Genomic DNA, 20,180 nt, shown 5'->3' on the forward strand with positions numbered 1-20,180 from the left:
TAGAACACAGATGTGTTCAATTTCTATTTTTTTATTTTTATGTTTCCATAATGCATCTTGTTATTTAGCTGTGCTTAGCACTGCACACTTATGTACTACACATATGCTAGACAGTTAAAAATAGAAGCAGGATACATTTAATTGTAGTTCTGCAGTGCTTAACAGCGTGTAAACTTGTGCTATGCTTACAGGCATCTTTGCAGTATATCTGAAGATATAGGACTTCTTTTCATTATGCCAGTAGCTAGATAGGTTGAGTCATGATCTACAGTGTAGTAGATCCCGGTTCGAGTCATGGGCAGTAATACCTTGTACATATATTACTGTGAAACTGTCAGGTAACTTAAACATCATTTGACTTTAAATTTAATAATTGTTAAATTTAGAAAAGGTACATGATGCTAAGCATCACTTAAACATTGTCAATGGTCTTTTCCTGTTTGCTCAATGCTAAGCATCACTTAAACATCGTCAATGGTCTTTTCCTGTTTGCGCAATGCTAAGCATCACTTAAACATTGTCAATGGTCTTTTCCTGTTTGCGCATTGCTAAGCATCATTTAAACATTGTCAATGGTCTTTTCCTGTTTGCGCATTGCTAAGCATCACTTAAACATCGTCAATGGTCTTTTCCTGTTTGCGCATTGCTAAGCTTCACTTAAACATGGGTTGTGGAAGTTTGCTCAATGGTAAGCGATGCAGCTCATTTTTGAAAGTTACAATATGATGTGCAATGGTGGGAATGCAGCCCATATAAAGGGCAATAGGCAGGAATTTCACTTTATTCCTTGGAGCCTGACCTTGACTGTATATATGGCTGATGTCTTGGGGAAGGTGTGCACTTTAGGGCACAACAATGGGGTGTGCAGGAGTCTAGGGTGTTTACTGGACTCCTGGTAGAGCGCTATGGACCCTGGTTGCTGCAGGGCAACTATCAGGGTCAGAATTTTCATAATTTTCTTGGGTGGCGAAAGCCAGGGTACATTTTTGGCTAGGCTTATATAGGCCCTAGGGCCAACAGCCTAGTACCTACCTATGAACCTATGAATCTATGAATGTAAGTATGAGGCCTGGGATAGTTTGGCCAGGGACCTGATCAGTGTAACTGGTATCAACCGCACTGCTGAGCAGTTTCATCACCATTATGATGACCTCTATCAAAGGAAGAGTGGAACCTTGGATCAATAGATCCAGGACATATGGGCAGGGAACACCTCACAGATATGTAATCAGGTTTTCTAGTAATTTATAAATATATATGTTAAATCTGTGCAAAATTGGTATGCATAATGGCTTCCTTCTCTTACCACAGCTGCAGAAGAGGGGGCTTGTAACATCCAGTCCCATGCAAGGCATTTGGCCAGGATAAAGCAACCACATGGCATATAAGAAAATCAATAAAGTAATAACTTAATAATACAATCAAATAAATACAGATATTGCAGTCTTAACAGTCATGTAAGAAATACCTGGGACATTATAGACTTTCATTAATGTGTCAGTGCATATCTGGAGTGGTAAAGCAACTTAAAGCAAGTAAGCATGCAGTATTGTATAGCATAGCTTACAACCATTAGTAAATGTTGTGAAATTCCTAGATTAAGACTCAGTGTTGTGGTCTGTTCATTGAAATATGCTGTTGATTGCAGTCAAAAACTGAGTCGGGTAAATATTTAAGTTAACAGAAGTCCTAGATAGCTATCCATGTGTGTAAATGCAAGATTTGAAACAACATGAATCAATAAAGTGTAAAAGGACATGGTGCTCTGATAATTTACTTTTTTTCAAATAAAATGTTCAGTATTACTGTAGTCACTGCTTGTGGGTCCTAATCACACACCAGCCAACTGAGAAATTGTGCAGTTTTCAATGCTGTTTTAGCCTTTCATCAATAAAACATAACAATGCCTGCATGTGAAGTGCACACCCATAGACCTGTGCCATGACTGTCCAGCTGTCAAGTGTAATCAGTGTACACAAACATACCTCTCAACTGTCACGATTTTTGCAGAATGTACTGAATATTGCCCCATATGTCTGGTCTGTTTGGTATATGATCTTGTGTTACTGGCCAGCTTCTGTCACATTGCTGAGGATCAATGTCAGAAACAAAATCTCAGTCCTCTGATTTGCAGATATATGACATCACTCGAAATGCAATTTAATGGCAAATCTGTTATCAGAACTCCTTTCTACTATTGTAAGAGCACACTATGTAAGAATGTTCCCTGTAGTTTTGCCTTTGTACCACCATTATGGCTTAGCCCATAATGTCCCGTGCTAAGAGGTTGAGAGGTATGTACATGAAACATCATATATACAATATAAGTAATATTGAATGATTGCTGGATGCAATATGATCTGTACTATAGTATGTGTGCAAGGAACAGGGTAGTTTTTTAAATAGTAAATGGCATAACAGTTAGTGGCCTAACAAGTGAAATCTAACATATCTAGAAGTATGTAGATATAGTATGTTTATTTTACTTGTGAAGTTACTAATGTTCTTTTTTTTTCTCTCACCCTACCCCTTCTCTTCTTTTATTTATTTAATCAATAAATTTACTATAATCATTTGATATATTATTTGTTATTACCTCTTATGCTGGCCTTATGCATAATTTAATATTGATTCACTGTTAAAAACTTTCATTCACATTATTTATTGTTGTGTTCCTCGTTATAGTATTTTCAATTTGTTTCTAATATTCATTATTGTTTTCTGTTATGTTATTAATTACATTTGTTTGGGTTATGTTTATTTTTCCTTTGTGTTTATATTTTATTTACCACAGCATGACAGTGTAGGCCAGTTCCTGGTGATCCACTTACCTTGCCTCCCCCGGCTGAGGCACCGGGGCCCAGCACATCTGGGTTGCAGCATGGTGGCACCCCCTGTACAGCCCCTGCACTACCTGTTTCCTCAGGTAGTTCCATCCCACAGGCTGGGAATGTTAACCCCTCTGGGACTGGAGGTGGAGGGGATGCATCTGTCTCCTGTGATCAACTGCCAGGCATGGTGCATAGGGTTGTGTACCAAATTGTTGGTGCATGCCTACACCAGATGGAGAGCATGCTGTCTGTCCTGGTGGGGCAGTCACTCCCCCTCACTGGTGTTGACCACTGCCTCCACAGGAGCAGTGAAGGTACAGAGCTGATAGTCCCATGGCAGAGGACTTGAATCACACTGCTACTGTGTCTGACGTCTATGGACACGAAATCCCCCAACACCCTCCTCAACCAAGGTGTTTACTCCCCTCTTGTGTCCCACATTAACCCTATCTGCTGTCTTGTCTGCCTGAAAATGCTTCCTCACCTTCCCAGCTTACCTTCTCCACACACATACCTATGTCCTTTCCCCAACATTCTACTCCCTCCTTAAAAAAGGGCACCTGTCCCAAAAAATGTCTTCCCATACATAGCTCTCCATTTTGCACACATGTATGCTAGGCACACTTATTTTGGTCCAATTGGCTTGACAATGCACTTATGTTGCTGTCACCCCAGTCTCTTTTGGGGTGACAGTCCAAATTCAGCTAAAAATCATTGCAAGTGCACAGTTGTTGTTCTGAAGAAATGGATAGCTATAGTTCTTTTCTATACCCTCCCTGCACATTCCTACCTGCCTTTCACTATGTTTTTCCCGCTGCTTGCACCCCATTTCATCACTGTCCTATCTCCCCTATTCTTTTCTTTAAAGAATTATTGCAACATGCTGTGCTACAGGTAGCATCAGTAAGCTATGCTAAATGGTGGTGTATTAATACATGTATTTGAAAGCATACTAATCACGTTCAAAAAAAGTATACCTACGGCGTATTTCAAACCCAGCATCGTTTCACTTGAGCAACAGTGCATCAACCCACCAAGTCACACAACCAGTTAATTAGCACTGGTGTCAAACCCAGCATCGTTTCACTTGAGCAACAGTGCATCAACCCACCAAGTCACACAACCAGTTAATTAGCACTGGTGTTTTAAGCAAAGCATAGTAATTGTCATTTTCTCATCATTAAGCATATTTATGCAAAGCTGCACATTGTGCCACGTCACACACAAATCTGCTAAAAGATTAATGGAAAAACAGGAATTTAACCAGGGATCTGGTAGAGAAATGCATCACTATAAATTATTTATTATTATTATTTTTATTTGACATTTGTTGACCGGGCTAGTCTAACTGGATATATGTCCATTTTCAGTAGAGGCCCAGGGAGATAAGCTCCATGACACACAGATAATATAATCGCAAAACGATATAAAATAACTTCAGTTGTGTATACAAGGACAAATCTGGATAATACAGAAAATAATACAGAGAGGACAGAAGTCAATACAATGCAAAATGCATTCAATAGAATGTAAAATTCAAAATAACAATTAGGTACATTACTTAACATAGAAAAAAAAGGAGTCATACAGGTTAATTCCATATACAAGTACAGTACAATAAAAGAGGCAGATTAATGTTCAGTAATAGTAAAAATTGAGTTTAGTACTTTTTTTTACAAATAAGTATCCAGAGGGATGGAAATAATGAAATACAGAGTGAGAAAAGGTAAGGTATAGGATAGGCCGACTGTATTTGGGTAGAGTGGAAAGTTAGTCAGGTTTAGTACAGGGGCATAACCAGTGGGTTTTGAGGAAAAGTTTCAGTCTGTTTTTGAAGAGTGATATAGAGGAAAGTGAGGAAAGGTTGCTGGGTAGAAGATTCCAGAATCTTCCCACAGTATTAGAGAAGAGAGAATCCCCAGCCCTGTTGTTAGATTTAGATGTAACTAAAAATTTCTGAGATGAACGTAAGGACTTCAGATTATTATAGGGGGTGATGATGGTGGATAGAGTAGGAGTATTGGAAGGTTGATAAAGAGTCTTATGGGCAATGATTAGTTGATGGTATTTGATCAGATTCTGTAGTTCCAACAATTGAAGCTGCTTTAAATTAAAGCAATGGTGAGTTCTAAATGGGTTACCAGTAGCAAATCTGGCTATGTTATTGTATGAGATTTCCAATTTATTGAGGTTATTCTTAGATAGATTAATGAAAATGGTTGAGCCATAGAGGAATGTAGAGATTAGATGAGTGTGTGCAATAGTAGTCCTAGCTGTATGTGACAGGAAGGGTTTAATTCTGTAGAGAGAGCCAAGTTTTTTGTTGACAGATTTAATAGTGTTGTTGATGTGTATGTTGAAGGTAAGGTTGTTGTCAATGAAAATACCAAGTAGCTTGGTAGTTAGGTCAGGTGATATAATGGTACCATTAGTGGATGTAACAGCAAAATCTATGGGAGAGGACTTATGATTAGGATTGAAAAGGAGGAGTTTAGTTTTTTTGGGGTTTAAGAGAAGGCAACGTTGAGTGAACCATTGTTCAACAGTGTTAAATACATTTTGGGTAAGGGAGTGAAGTTCAGAGGTGGTTGTGGCTGAGCATACAAGTGTGGAGTCATCTGCGTATTGTATACAAGTAGCATGGGGAATTGCTAGATGAAGGTCATTGATGAATATGGAGAAAAAGAGAGGTCCTAATATGGACTCCTGAGGTACACCGAGGGTAGATAGATACAAATAATATAGATGGCTTTGGCATTGTTAAGTTGTAGTTTAGATATAAGAATTTCTGCATTGGTACTAAGAGGTGGTTTTATGTCATAAGTGGTTAACTGTAAACCAGATTTTAAAAGAATCGCAACTCCCCCACCCTTTTTGGCTACACGGTCAAGTCTCAGGATATTGTATCCTAGTGGGATGATTTCATTGTCTTTTGTTTGAGGTTTTAGCCAAGTTTCTGTTAGACAAAGAATGTCAAAGGAGTAGACTTCTAAGAGAGCATGGAGTTGAGTAATTTTGTTGTTAATGCTACAGATATTAAGATGAGCTACAAAGAGTGAATTAGATGGTTTAGTAATGGGATAATTAGTGGATTGGTTGGGGTTGGGGAGAGAGATTGGAGTTGCTGTTGGGCCTGGGTTTGGGTGAATGTCTCCATCTTTTAATGTATGGAGTTGTTTGAGATAGAGTGGATATGGGAGTCTGCTATTTAAGAGTAGAGATCTCCTGGGAGTGAGATTAATATATCTGATGTGGAGTATTCTATGATATTTTGCTGGTAGATAGCTGGGAGTTGTTGTTATGGTAGCAGGATTAAATAGGTTGGGTAGAGGAGGAGAGCTGGATATTTTATTAGGGTGGTGAAAATATGGACCTAAATGGGTGTTTATAGGAGGAGACTATATATGCAAAAATGCAAGGTGGAAGCAGTAAGAGTATGAGAAGTCGCTGGAACTGAGTAGTGGTATTTAATTTATCCATTGGAATGGATAAGATATTAGTTGTGTTATTGAAGATAAGGAAATATAATAGGTGTAGATGAGGGGAGGGGTGTGGTAGGAAAGATAAGGGGAGTGGTTGGAGAAGGATGGAGTGGAAATAGGTAAGCAATAGAAAAGCTTCCTCAGAGTAGTGGGAGGAGGTAAGGGTGTGGCTTGTAAGTATAAGAGTAGGACCCCCGGGGGTGTGTGGGAATTGGGGGTGGGGGATGGAGCGGAGTGAGCCCGTAGGTGAATGGATCGGGTTGAGACAGGTAAAGAAGCAGCTAGAGAAGAAACAATCAGTAGTATTGGCTACAGAAGGTAAGTTGGATAAGGCAGAAGTAGGTGAAAACAGTGATGACAGAACCTAGAAACTGTAGTAGTAGACAGTAGGGTGAAGTGTGAGGAACTAAAACGCAGGTCTGGGACTACAGAAAATAAGGTAATTAATGAAGGAAACTAGAGGAAAAGCATGAGATGAGACTAGGAGAAGGGTGCCACCTAGTGGACAGGTCTGTATTGCAGGTAGATATGCGAGGGAGTTAGCTATATTAAAAACTGGGGAAGATTAAGAGCTAGGATAGGGAGTTCCTTGTGGAGGATAAGGGGGGAGTAAGTGATAAGGTACTATAGAGAGAGAGGGGGGTAGAGGCTGCTGGCTGTCCTGGCTCAGAACATGCTTAGGCACCTATAGCAATGGTACAAAGGTAGAAAGTATAACTGGCAGGAATTAGACAGCAAACATACTTTTCTTGTTTCCTTGAGAGAGGGTGCAGGGAATTTAAGGCTGAGAGTTGAGCCCGCTGGTATTTGGAGAGGGTCCTTAGGTTCCTAGAGACTTGAGCTGGAAGCACGAGAAGAGCAGGATAACTTAAGGGAGCAAGAGAGACAAAGTAATGGGGAGAAACAAATAGCAAGGCAAGGCAAGTGTGGTCAAGTTACACAAACATTCACTGAGACAACATGCAAAGGTAGCAAATATACATTTCCACTTTCTTGGTAGCAGCAGTCAAAAATATTTATAAAACAAGAGGTCTGTTCCTCTAAGCAGTAGCAGTAATAATAAAGTTAGCAATAAACATTCACTCCTACTAGGGAGCAGCACTAATAAGCACCTTAAAACTAGTTGTGAGTCAAAGCTGTGTTCGGGCACTAAGTGGAGGGTCGGTAGGACTGCTATCTATGCATTAGGATAGACTATACTATTAAAGCCTTCATGTAGTGTTACATAGATAAACTGTGACTAACAGTTTCCAGCGAGGCTACCTCAGCTAGCCAAGGGGTTTTTATGCAGCAGTCATCGGGGACTGTTACCTTGGTAAACTATTTTCAGCAATTTAGCTCCTAGAACACTACAGAGCTAAAAGACCAGAAAGGCTACCAGTAATTATTGCCAATTACTAGGAATAAGCATACAACCCACTACCTGAGCTACACATAGCCTAATGGTACTCAACAAGCCCCAGGGCAAATTAACCGATAATTGCATGTGTTGCAAAGAGGCTCCTGCGACATCAACGTGCTATGGGAGCACTTAATGGAGTACACAGTGGGGAACTAAATACAAAGGAGTAACCTCTACTGTTCTGGTTAGCCTATAAAGCATTTAACGCTCCTAGGGCTCAGCAAGGCAGGAGATCGCTAGAAAGTACACAGTGTCGAAAAATGCAGGGAAACCGCTTTTTATATCCCAGCATTCAGCCAGATCTTAAAGTACACTAGGACTATATTTACTCGAATTAGCCACTATAAGTGAGTAGTGTTCTGCTGAAGGGAGGTACATAGTGAGCTGCTAAGCAACAGAGTAGGCACTAACTCCCACTAAGAGTCACCACGTGGGTGGCGTAGTTAAAACACCACTTTCAGGCTTAAAAAAAAAAAGACAATGCTGCTAAAAAACTAATTCAGCAGAGGGAGGAAAGAAGAGAGCGGCTATGCTTCTAGTCAGGCTTCAAGGTTTCGCCATTCAAAAGCTGTTTCCTGGCTTGAAACAAAACAGTAGTAGTGCAGGCTCATTCAGAGATGGCTCCGCAAGAGCGGCGTTCCAATAATTAGTCAGTACCGGCTAGTTAAAACGCCATATACCTTCACCTTTCAGTTACAATCCACCAATTTTGGCATATGCTCAGTTAGCCATAACAGCAGGCTCTAATGTCTTCGTTATGCTGCCATGTGGATGGCATAGTACAGAAAAGCCGTATCCAACCTTGGGGATCAATACAGAGTGCTGGTTCACACATAAGTGGTACCACTTGGGTACGAGAGTAGTTATAGCCGATACCGGCTTACTAAACAACAGTGCAAAGCAGAAATTAGTTTAATTTACAGCTAGAAAATTAATAAAGCTGAGCTAACACACTACCAAAGCTCCAATGGTACCACTTGGGTGCAAGATGAGTTATAGCCATTACCGGCTTACTAAATAACAATGTAAATAGGGATTAGTATAATCACACCTAAGCAATAAAAATAACCAAGCAAGCACAATACCAATGCTCCACAGGTGAGGCTGGACACAGAATGACTACGCAGGTGGGAATGCTGGCTTACTAAACAAGGTTAAATATAATCTATACATAAACATTTAAATAATCACTTTGCAAACTACACAATGCTCCACAATTGAAGCAAGATACAAAATAGACTATAGGGTGAACACAAGCAAAAGTACACATGTTACATCAACAGCAGCTTAGGAGGCATTACCAATAAGCTCTAACTAGAGAAGTTAAACAGAAGCAGTGTAGTAGATGGTAATTAGACACACAGTTCACACTTAAGCATGTCAGCAGTTAGAATGATAAAACAACAACACGCATAAACTTTACATACCACAGGCAAGAAAGATGCTGGGAGAGGAGCAGACAGCAGCCAGGGCTTTTCCTAATTACTAAAGCCATACACATACTAATAGATGTAAGTGAGGTATGTAACAGCAGGTACCTGTGAAATTATATCTACAACATATAAAAATACACCTCCTATAACAGTGACTCTGTAGCTCAATCTGTTAAATGCTTTGAAATCATCAATTTTTATTTCATGTGGTCCTGAGTTCAAATATAGCTGTGTGTAGCATTTAAAATACATGTATGTGTACACCACCATTACAAATTCTGATATGTATGACTGTCTCATCACCTATTTATCCACCCAAAGCAGTACAGATGAAATGCCTGCTTCTAAATAATGGAAGTCAAAGGCCTACAGATAGGACCGCATCTCAACTATTCCCATTACAACCCTAGAAAGTGCATAGACTGTCAGGCTATGCTTTAGCATGAATTCCAGGAGGATTTTGAAGTATGTCATTCAAATGTGGCCCAGTAATATCAGACTGCAGTCCACAATGATTTGATAGTGTTATTACAGCCGACCACAGCTGCACAAGTAACATACATATATGGAGGTCATGCTAGAAGCAAGGGTTGCCAGCATATACAATCCAGATGACTACCAGAATACAAAGTTCCTGTAATCACGGCTGCACAGCTAAAAACCTCACTCTCCAAAGCCATGAACACAGCATCCATGGGACCTGACAACATCCCAGGCTGCCTTCTACATGAAATACAGAATGAACTGGCACCCCACCTAAGTGCCATGTTCAATCATAGCCTCGCCTCAGGCTTTGTGCCCATTGAATGGTGCACCATGACAGTTACCCCACTCAACAAAGGTGGAGCCATGACAGACCCCGGGAACTACCGCCCCATTAGCCTGATGAGCCTGGTCTGCAAGGCCATGGAACGTATCATCATGGAACTCATAAACAAAGACATTGGAGATCTCCAAACTCTCGACCTCACACAGTTCGGGTTTGTAAAAGGCAGATCATGTCTCCTAAACCTGATAGACTTCTTTGAAGCAGTCACCAAAGACATAGATGAGGGTAAGGTGGTTCACACAGCCTATGTAGCTCTCGCCAAGGCATTCAACACCACCCCCCATGCTGGAATTATAAATAAACTCACTAAACTAGGTATAAATCCCTATGTCACAAGATGGGTTGCCAACTGGCTTACTGACAGAATCCACACTGTGAACGTAACAGACTCCAAATCAGACTTCAGACCACTGACAAGTGGAGTACCACAGGGTTCAATCCTGGGTCCTCTCCTGTTTGGTATCTACTTCTCTGAAGTACAGGCCAACACAGAAGGTTTTTGGCTAACTAAGTTTGCAGATGACTGCAAACTAGGAGCCATAATCAAAACACCTAAGGATGTGGACATCCTACAAAAGGGCCTCACTGAGACAGATGCCTGGTGTCAAAGCCATGGTCTCAAGCATAATGCCAAAAAGTGCATTGTCATCCCCTTTGGCAAAAACTCTGTACTCATGAACTACCACATAGGCGGTAGTCTACTTAACACCAAAAGTGTGATAAGAGACCTTAGGGCAACAGAGGAGTATTGTACTCCATCAGGTATGTAACCATTTTGTTTCCATCATGATGCACGTTTGAATATACTTAGGGGGAATGGGGACTACATCAGTAAGCCTTTGTTAGAACTGCACTGATGACATGCCAGTGATCTGCAGCTGTGTAACACCTACAGAGGATGTAGAGCATACAAAGGGTATAATGTTACACATACAGAGGATGTAGAGCACACCACGGGTATAATGTTACACATACAGAGGATATAGAGCACACCACGGGTATAATGTTACACATACAGAGGATGTAGAGCACACCACGGGTATAATGTTACACATACAGAGGATGTAGAGTACATAAAGGGTATAATACTGTGTGATAACTAGGTACACAGAAATCCTGGCTATTTACATTGATAGCAGTTGTAATAGTACACTGCTTTTTGGTTGGCACTGTTGTTTATACATATTATATGGGGGGGGTTCCTGCTATGGAGCACACTACAGTGGACTCTTGTGTTGGGTATGTGATCATACATGAGTATCTGTCATGGCACAAACAGGTGTAGGTTACTATTGCTACTATCCTAGTTGTGTCCACACCCTTTGTATGTTTGGCACACTGTTGGATATGAGATGTGAACACTGATAGCCTTCCTTTACTGATATATCTCTACATACTGTGCTACGACGTATGCGATCCTGACGTGTTCTCATTTATTTGTATTTCAGGAAATATCATGCATGCACATTGCAGGGCACCATTTACTGAGGTGGAAAATGACCTCATAATTAAAGCTTTGAACCAACATTACCAGGTCATGCTGTCCAAAGGGAGGGCAAATAGGCCAGAGTGTGCAGCCCTGTGGATGAACTGCTGCAGAACATCAATACTGTGGGTCACCAGAATCTTATCTATGAGCAGGTGCAACACTGTGCCATGGATATTATCAATTCAGCAGGGAGACATGCAGTTGACATGGCCAGGGATCGTCAGGTTACTGGTGGTGCGCCTGCAGCAGAACAGCCTGTCTCAGCCACAGAAGAATTCCTGGCAAACCGTGCTACACAGGACAGCTCCCAGGCATCCATCAGTCAATATGTTGTGAATGTGGGTGCCACCCATTCCTCTTGGTTCCCTATTATGCCATCACAGACACAGGTTGTCAAATGCATCTTTGTCGAACAGTAAAGCGCGAAAAAGCAAAATAGCGAAGCGGTGTTTCAGCTAATTCTTTCCCCGGGAAAGAATTTGTTTGGCCGCTTATGCTACTTTTCTTTTTTGGCACTGTAGTGTGATCTCAGAGTTGGTATATTTAAGTAGGGGGGGTTTGGGGGGCACAGCCCCCCACATTGGGGGGTGTGGGGGCAAAGCCCCCATGTTAAGTAATGTTTTACTGTTTGTTTTTATTTTTCCATTGGAAAATAATCTCTGTTCTGATGTTTTGACGTTGTAAGCTTTCACTTACATGGGGTTGATTATCTGTCATATGCTCTTCTGAGCGTGCGATATGATAATATAGACCCTTCCTCTTAACAGGAGCATCCAGGTATGCTTAGTTAGATCAGCATTAGAATGTTGCTGCATTCAGTGTGTCAAGGTATATATAGTTTTACATGGGTATCAGGTGCTTTATGGGGGAAGGAAGTTAGCTGCAGTTTTAACCTCATGCAGAGATTGTGATCCACACACCTGTTAACATAGCAGCTACTTTAAATGTGAGATATTTGGGCATATTATCCCTGTTAAACTGTAACATGTGGTGCTGTTGCCATTACCTCTCCCTCAGAGTTTTTCAGGACTATCAGGAATTGGAAGAGGCCGTGCTCCTGCTGCTGATAAGCACAAAACTGTTTTGTCAGAGATGTAGATATAGTTTAATGTATTCACTAATGTGTCATCCCAGGCCTGTTGGCTGGATTGATGTACTGTCTGCATGATTGCCAAGTGGACAGATATTTTATGAATATCCAGTTTAGAGTCATACCTCTTTCTTGTAGGTGTGACCATAGTGATTGACTTGCCAGTGTTGTCAGGACATTACAGATTGCATAACTGTCAACTGTGCAGATTTTTGCAGAATGTCAACAGTGTACATAATTTATGTTTTGTTCATGAGATTCTTGTTTAATGAATAATTATAAGTAAGTAATTACCAACTGGGGTTAGAAAGTAATGTTCTCATGTCATACTATGTGAGGTTGGGGGTTATACAAGTCTGTAATAGTGACAGCAGTGTATACAGCTTAACATATATTGCACCATAGTACTGCAGAGCATAACAGTGTAGGTATTAATGGACTGCTTTTTCCTCTCATCACAGGAGACCAGGGGGAGTTGATCTTTGTCCTTTGACTACCTGATGTCAGTATCTCTCCAGACTCTGATGATGATGATGATGATGATGATGACAGTGGCCAAATTGAGGCACAGCTGGGGGTTGTGAAAGCTGACTCAGACACAGAGGTTGACATCCCTCATCCACCCTCATTATCACCATACACAGCCAGTATGCCTCCATGTACCCAGTTCCCTGTAGCCACAAATATTGAATAGTTGGAGGGTGGGGACATTGAACAGGGAAGTGTGGCTACTGTGGCTTCAGTGACTGCTGACACTGGCCATAGTCAAAGAGTTGGCAAGGTTCCACACAGGCAAATTGATAGGGATGCTAGCAGAAGGCCTGCTGTCCCTCCACCACCTGTCACAGGTGTCTCATCACACGTCACTTGGCACATGTTTAAGGCCATCATGGAGACACAGACGCATTCAGAAAGGAACTCTCATAGAATGCTCACGGTTATGGATGCAGCACAGTCTGACATCCATGACTGGCTCCACCGTGTTGCTGATACCCTGGAACAGTTGACTGACACAGTGGGAAAAAGGTAGGTTTGAGACAGATCGCACACTATCTGTCTTGGAATGCACATTGTCTGTGATGGAATGTCTGATCAGAGTTGTGTGTCGGCCTTATGGGCGTAGGTCAGCAACTACATTTGCTGAGAGTCAATGTGGCCATGCACAATCACACTCCTGAAGTGGTAGAGCATCCAGTGCTCCACAGGGGAGTGTGCTGGCCACACCAAGTTGTAGCAGACCATGAGCTCATGGTCCTGGGTGTTCTCATGGAGGACACTTTCCCAGCAGACATCAGTCACCCTCAAGAGTGTAGCTCAGCATCTGACCTTGGGCATGGAGGTGCCAGTGCAACTCCTGGCTAGTTCTCATGTCCAGAGGTGGAGATGATGAACTATCAGCTCTACCATGCACAGCTCATAGGTGTCCAACATATAGACATGTAGGGCTAGCACTGAGCTTGACTGTAGTCATGCAGACCCTCACACACCACTGTCGCATTGAGGGCACCTACAGACACACACGCAACATTTCCATGTTCCATCTTGCCTGCTTCCCTTCCTGACTCACACACATGCTTGCCAACCTCTTGGGTCAGCCTAGGCCTCCTGCAACCCCAAACAACACCCTGTAAAAGTAATGATACCTGTGCCAAATCCCTCTCATCTCACTCATGGATGCAGGGAAATAAAGCTATGTGTCTGATGCACAGGGTGACTATCTACATTAATATGAACTTGTTTCATCCATTGATGCTCTTGACATAAGTTCATGGGTTCATAGGTAGATACTAGTAAAAAAGAAAAAAACTGGATCATTAAGTTGGGGGGGGGGTATTCCTTCCTGGACTTAATGACCACTTGTAATGTTGCATTTTTTATAATATGCTTTGTGGGACCTATTTTGTCTAGACTAGGTTTGCACAGTTCTGTCTTTTTTTATTCTCTATTGGAAATTATATTTTTTGGTGCATATTCATATGCATATTACCTTCTTAGACTGGTGCTGATTTAGTTACAGGCTAACTTTTCTGAATTGTTATCTGTATTTTATGGAAGGAGTGACTTTTGGTGTTGTAGTGGGCAGGGCTATTTTTATATTGGTGGGGAGGTCTATTTAGGTAGGATTGTGTGTTTTGTTTTATAATGCTTTTCCACTGATGAAGGCTTTGTAGCCGAAACCGGTATGGACAATAAAAGGATTTAGCCTTTTGGCTTAATCCAAACGTTTTCTGGTATTTTATTTATTTTTATTTTTATTTTACATTTGTTGACCGGGCTAGTCCAACTGGATATATGTCCATTTTCAGTGGAGGCCCGAGGAGAAAAGCTCCAACAAACACAGAAAAAAAACACAATATCATGTATAATATGAGACATTTACAAATACAGCTAAATTGACATATACTAATCACATTCAATTACATTTTGTTGCATTTCAGTAAAACAGGAATCATGGTACATTTCAGCTATGGTTAGCCATTTGAACACATTTCCTAATAAAAATTTGTATAAGAGAAAACTTTGTATTTAGAGAGACTGGACACAGTGTATTTTAAGAGAATAAATCTAGACACAGAGTAGATAAAGAGAAAACAATCTGTAATAGAATCTGTAGAAGCTTGTAAGTAGTCTGGGATAAGCAGAGCTACGTTTAATCTGATGGATAGATGCCTAGTCAGGTTTAGTACTGGGGCACAACCAGTGTGTTGTAAGGTAGTGTTTCAGTCTGTTTTTGAAGAGTGATGGAGAGGAAAGGTTACTGGGGAGAAGATTCCAAGTTTTTCCAACAGCATTAGAGAAAAGAGATTCACCAGCCTTGTTGTTAGGTTTAGAGGTATGTAGAAGATTTTTATGTGAGGAACGTAGTGATTTCAGATTTGTATATGGAGTGATGACGGTAGATAGAATAGAATCTTTGCAAATGAATTTTGTTGTTGATAACTCTGTTTTCTGCTAACACTGTGTTCCTTATAACGAGTCCACGTGGGTACGACGCTAGTGGCATGTTATAGGATTATTGCATACCTTCCTATTGACTCGTTTTGTCTGCAATCACTTGCAGAGTTTAATATTGTAATTTGTTTAATGCTTTCACTTTACTATCTTGTACTTACATAGTGTCGACAAAAGGTAAATGGTTCCAAATGTCGGATAATTGAATATTGACTCTAACTCCTGTTTAGAACCCTACACCACTTGTTATTTGTTTAATGCTCTCACTCTACTATCTTGTACTTACATAGTGTCGACCAAAGGAACAAGGTTCCAAATGTTGGGCAATGAATATTGACTCTAACGTCTTTTTAGAGCCCTACAACTCTGTCTAGTGACCCACAACTCTCCTAGATCTCAACCTGTTAACCGATCAGCCTCACTAACAGCATTATAGCTTGTGTTGCTCCTACTGGAGCTGTGGTAGTCAGCTTCCCTTAATTTCTCTCCTATCTAATCTAATTTGAAGCAGAAGTGATTTTCTTTTGCTAAACGCTAATCTACCTAGCAAAGCAGATTCCATTGCTTTAGAAATTGGTTGTAGGAGGTTTTCTTTTTTTTTACCTTTTATCCTGCCTGTATAGTTTCTTGTTTTCTAGCCCCGTAGCGACTCCACTGACCAAGGCCTGCTTCTGCCTATCTGTCCAGTACACTTTGCCTTCAGCAGAGGTAGAAGGCGGCTAACTAGATTTCTTTTGTTTCACTTTCACTTGTCCCGTAGGCGACTTTACTTTGCGAGCCCTGTTCTTACCTGCATAAGCTGAGCCGTATTCACAGCGCTTATTAGTGCTGGATGGTTACACGGATTACAGCCTATTTTTTCATTCTGCCACTAAAGCGACCCTATCTACTGAAAGTTACACTTGCCCACACTAGCAGTTTATTGTCTTTAGGTTAGCACTGATTCTGATATATGACAACTGCTAGGGAAGCAAAAACTTCACCCCAGCGACTACTTACATTTTATTATTAAATTCAGTACCTTATATACACCGCTAGTACTATGCTTGTCGGCAGCTTCATGGTCTAGTAACACCTTTTCTACTCAATGCACTCTGTAGTTACAACGTGTAGAAATAGGTCCCAACTGTTATCGGCCTGAGATGACATGCTCCCTTGTTAAGATGAGTTAATGTAGCCATATCCAAACTCTACATATCCTTCTAATTTGTTGAATGTTTTTGAATTCAAAGCTGTTGTGGTGCTGTTTAATAGAGCTTTCAGGATCACAGCCTTCCCTTTGTTTCTACATGTTATCGTTGATGATTACAAATAAGCAATGTGTTTTTTTGAATTCATGATGCAAAAAAAGTAATGTATTTTTAACTGTTTACTTAACATTTTTGCTGATATTCTTTAAACCAATCTTCTATGCTTCTAAGTCTTTAACATTCTTCCTTTCTAAATTTCTTTTCCATTCTTACCAGCTTGGCCACAAGTACATTCCAGTAACCAATACCTGAAACTCACCTTCCAGGAAAGATAAGAACAGTAACCTGAATAAGGAAACTACCCTCCTGCTCCCTGAAAGGCTCGGGTTGTTTTATTAAGACAGATAAAGTATGTGTTGTTGTAGATATAAGACCATTGTATCACTAATTTCAGTTCAAAGAACCCCTGTTACGCTAGGCAAGTTCCCCAATAGGATAGACAGCAGCCTACCACCCCTCCAAATTTCCTGTCCTGAATCTTTTTATTGAATGCTCGTAAACAGCCAATACTCTCTGCTTTTCAAAGTAATCTAACTCCCTGTCTCTCATAGCCTGCAACCCTTGTACAAGAACTTTGCCATCATACTCTCCTACTGCCCACTAGGTGGCGCTTTACCACTCCTTGTCTGTATCTGACCCCATTTAAGGTTTTTCTCTATCAGACCCCACTACCCTGTTTCTTTTTTTTTCAATTCCTCTCTTCATAGACATTCTTCTTATACACCTCCCACCCTTTTCCTTCAACTTACCTTCTACACACTACCTCTATGTCAGGTAGATCTTCCTTATTCTAGCCTGTTAACTTAACCTGTACTTCTTCCTTACTTTCTACATCTCTTGCTTAATTCTCTCACTCCACTGATTGTCTTCCTTAGCAGTTCACTCTCCTGCCTCTACCCGCTCCGTTCGCCCTGTGGGCTCACTCTGCTCCCCTACCCTGCCCCCAATTTCCACCTGCCCCCAGGGGTCCTACATTTATACCTATTTGTGACACAACCCTTTACAGTTCACTCCAATCAGATTCCTAACATCTCAAACTAACCAACCCTCTTTATTAAAACCACACCTACTAAATTATCAAAGCTACCTCCTCCCCTATCTTAACACTTCACCCACTAAAAGTACTGACCCACCTTCTTCCCTACCTTCCCATTGTATTGCTACCTTACACCATACCTTAAAACCACATCTCAATTTCTCTGCAAACCTCCATTCAAACCAAGATGGCTATATCAACCACCCATCCACAACTCAAAATATTGATCTCCCTTTTACTTTTATCTTCTCTCGTAGTCACTTATACCCTAACCTCCTATGAACACCCTCTGAATACTTCTCTTTCACTTCCCTCAAAATACACCTCTACACCCACACCATCTTTATCTCCTGTCTTCTTACACCCAACCTCACAACCTGCCTACCTACTAGTAAAATACCATAGACGAGTACACTTCAAGTTAAGGAAACTTAAATACAAGAAAATATTTGACTATCACTATAAACTTCCCCAACAGAGACATTTCACACTCCTCCACTTGCTACTAGATGGAGATATCCACCCTAATCCAGGCCCACAACATAATAAAAACTATACAAAACAAATACAAACCAAACCTTTATCTCTCTTATTGTCTAAACCCTCCTATTCACTCTCCATTGCCCATCTCAATGTACGTAGTATTTGCAATAAAATTAGTCAACTCCATGCCCTACTAGAAACCCATCAATTTGATATTTTATGCCTAACTGAAACTTGGCTGAGGCTTTCAATTAAAGACATTGAAATTATCCCACCTGGGTATAACATTATTAGACTCGATCGCACTGCCAAAAAGGGAGGAGGGGTAGCAATTCTGTATAAAACTAAACTCCAAATTATTACTTTAGACCTCTCTCTTACCCAAGACAATAATGTTGAAGTAATCAGCTCTAAACTTCTAGTTAATACAACTAAATCCATAAACCTCATTTGTGCATATCTCCCTCCTGGAAATAATATCAACACTCTTGAACATATCCTTAACCAACTCTCTACCAAACTTCCTCAAGAAACACTAGTCTTAGGAGACTTTAACATAGATTGGCACTCTTGTAACAGTACTAACCCCACATCCCATATTAACCTTTATGGCTTTAAACAACTCATTAATAGTCCAACCAGAACCAATAAAACAAACAATACGCAAACCACCTTAGACTGGATCCTTACTAATACACCCCTTCAAACTTACCAAGCAGGCACCCTTCCTGATGACCTTAGTGATCACTGTCTAACCTATATCATTAGATACAAAACTAACCTAACCTTACCTACCAATTTCAAAACTCTACGTACCAAAAAATATTTTAACCCTGCTCAGTTTCAAGCTGAACTTTCACAATGTAATTGGGCCCCACTAAAACATCTCCCACTGAATGAAGCAGTGGAATACTTCAATTCATCATTCCTATCTATCCTAGACCACCACGTCCCAAGTCATACCATTAGAACTAAAACTAAAACAGTGCCTTGGCTAACCAAGAATACTAAGCAAAAGATCATTCTTAGAAATAAATCCTGGGATAAATGGCGATCTACTAAAAACCAAACTGACCACCAAAACTTTAGGGAGCTAAGAAACAGCACAAAAACAGCCATTCTGACAGATAAAAAGAACTATTACTTGCAATTACAGAAAACCACCAAGAAGGAACCTAAAAAAATTTGGAGCAGTCTAAATAATCTTCTAACCCCAGGCCACGCAATTACTCCCAACCCTCAAGATTCTGACCCTGACAACCCCACACAAATAGCCAATGACTTCAATTCTTTCTTCACCAATACCATACAAACGCTAGCAAACCACCTATCTCCTGACATTTCTAAACTACTCTCACCTACTTTAAAAAACACTTTTCCTCCCCTTCACCTACAACCTGTATCTACCTCCTATATTCAATCTCTAATCCAAAAACTTAAACCTACCTCCCCATCTGCAGACAAGCTTCCTGCAGAATTCCTACAAATAGGAGCTAAAGCAACTGCTTACCCAGTTTCTATTCTAATAAATAGATCTATAAAGGAAGGTATTTTCCCTTCTATCTGGAAGATATCCTGCATCATTCCCTTACATAAAGGAGGTAAGTCTACTGACTTCTCTAACTTTCGTCCCATCGCACTCCTATCTCCCTTAGCCAAAATTATGGAAAAATGTATCCATAAACAATTACTCAACCACCTCCTCCATAATAAACTACTTGCTAATACTCAGCATGGATTTAGACCTTCCCACAGTACTACCACAGCATTACTCTCCTTTGCCAACGCCATTAACTATAACCGTAACAATAATAGACTTACTTCTTCTCTATTCATAGACCTATCAAAAGCCTTTGACATGGTCAATCATAAACTCCTTCTGCACATACTAAAATCTCTTGCA

This window comes from Protopterus annectens, chromosome 7.part0 (assembly GCF_019279795.1).
Source record: "Protopterus annectens isolate FY-2018-M chromosome 7.part0, PAN1.0, whole genome shotgun sequence".
In the NCBI taxonomy this organism is placed as follows: domain Eukaryota; kingdom Metazoa; phylum Chordata; order Ceratodontiformes; family Protopteridae; genus Protopterus; species Protopterus annectens.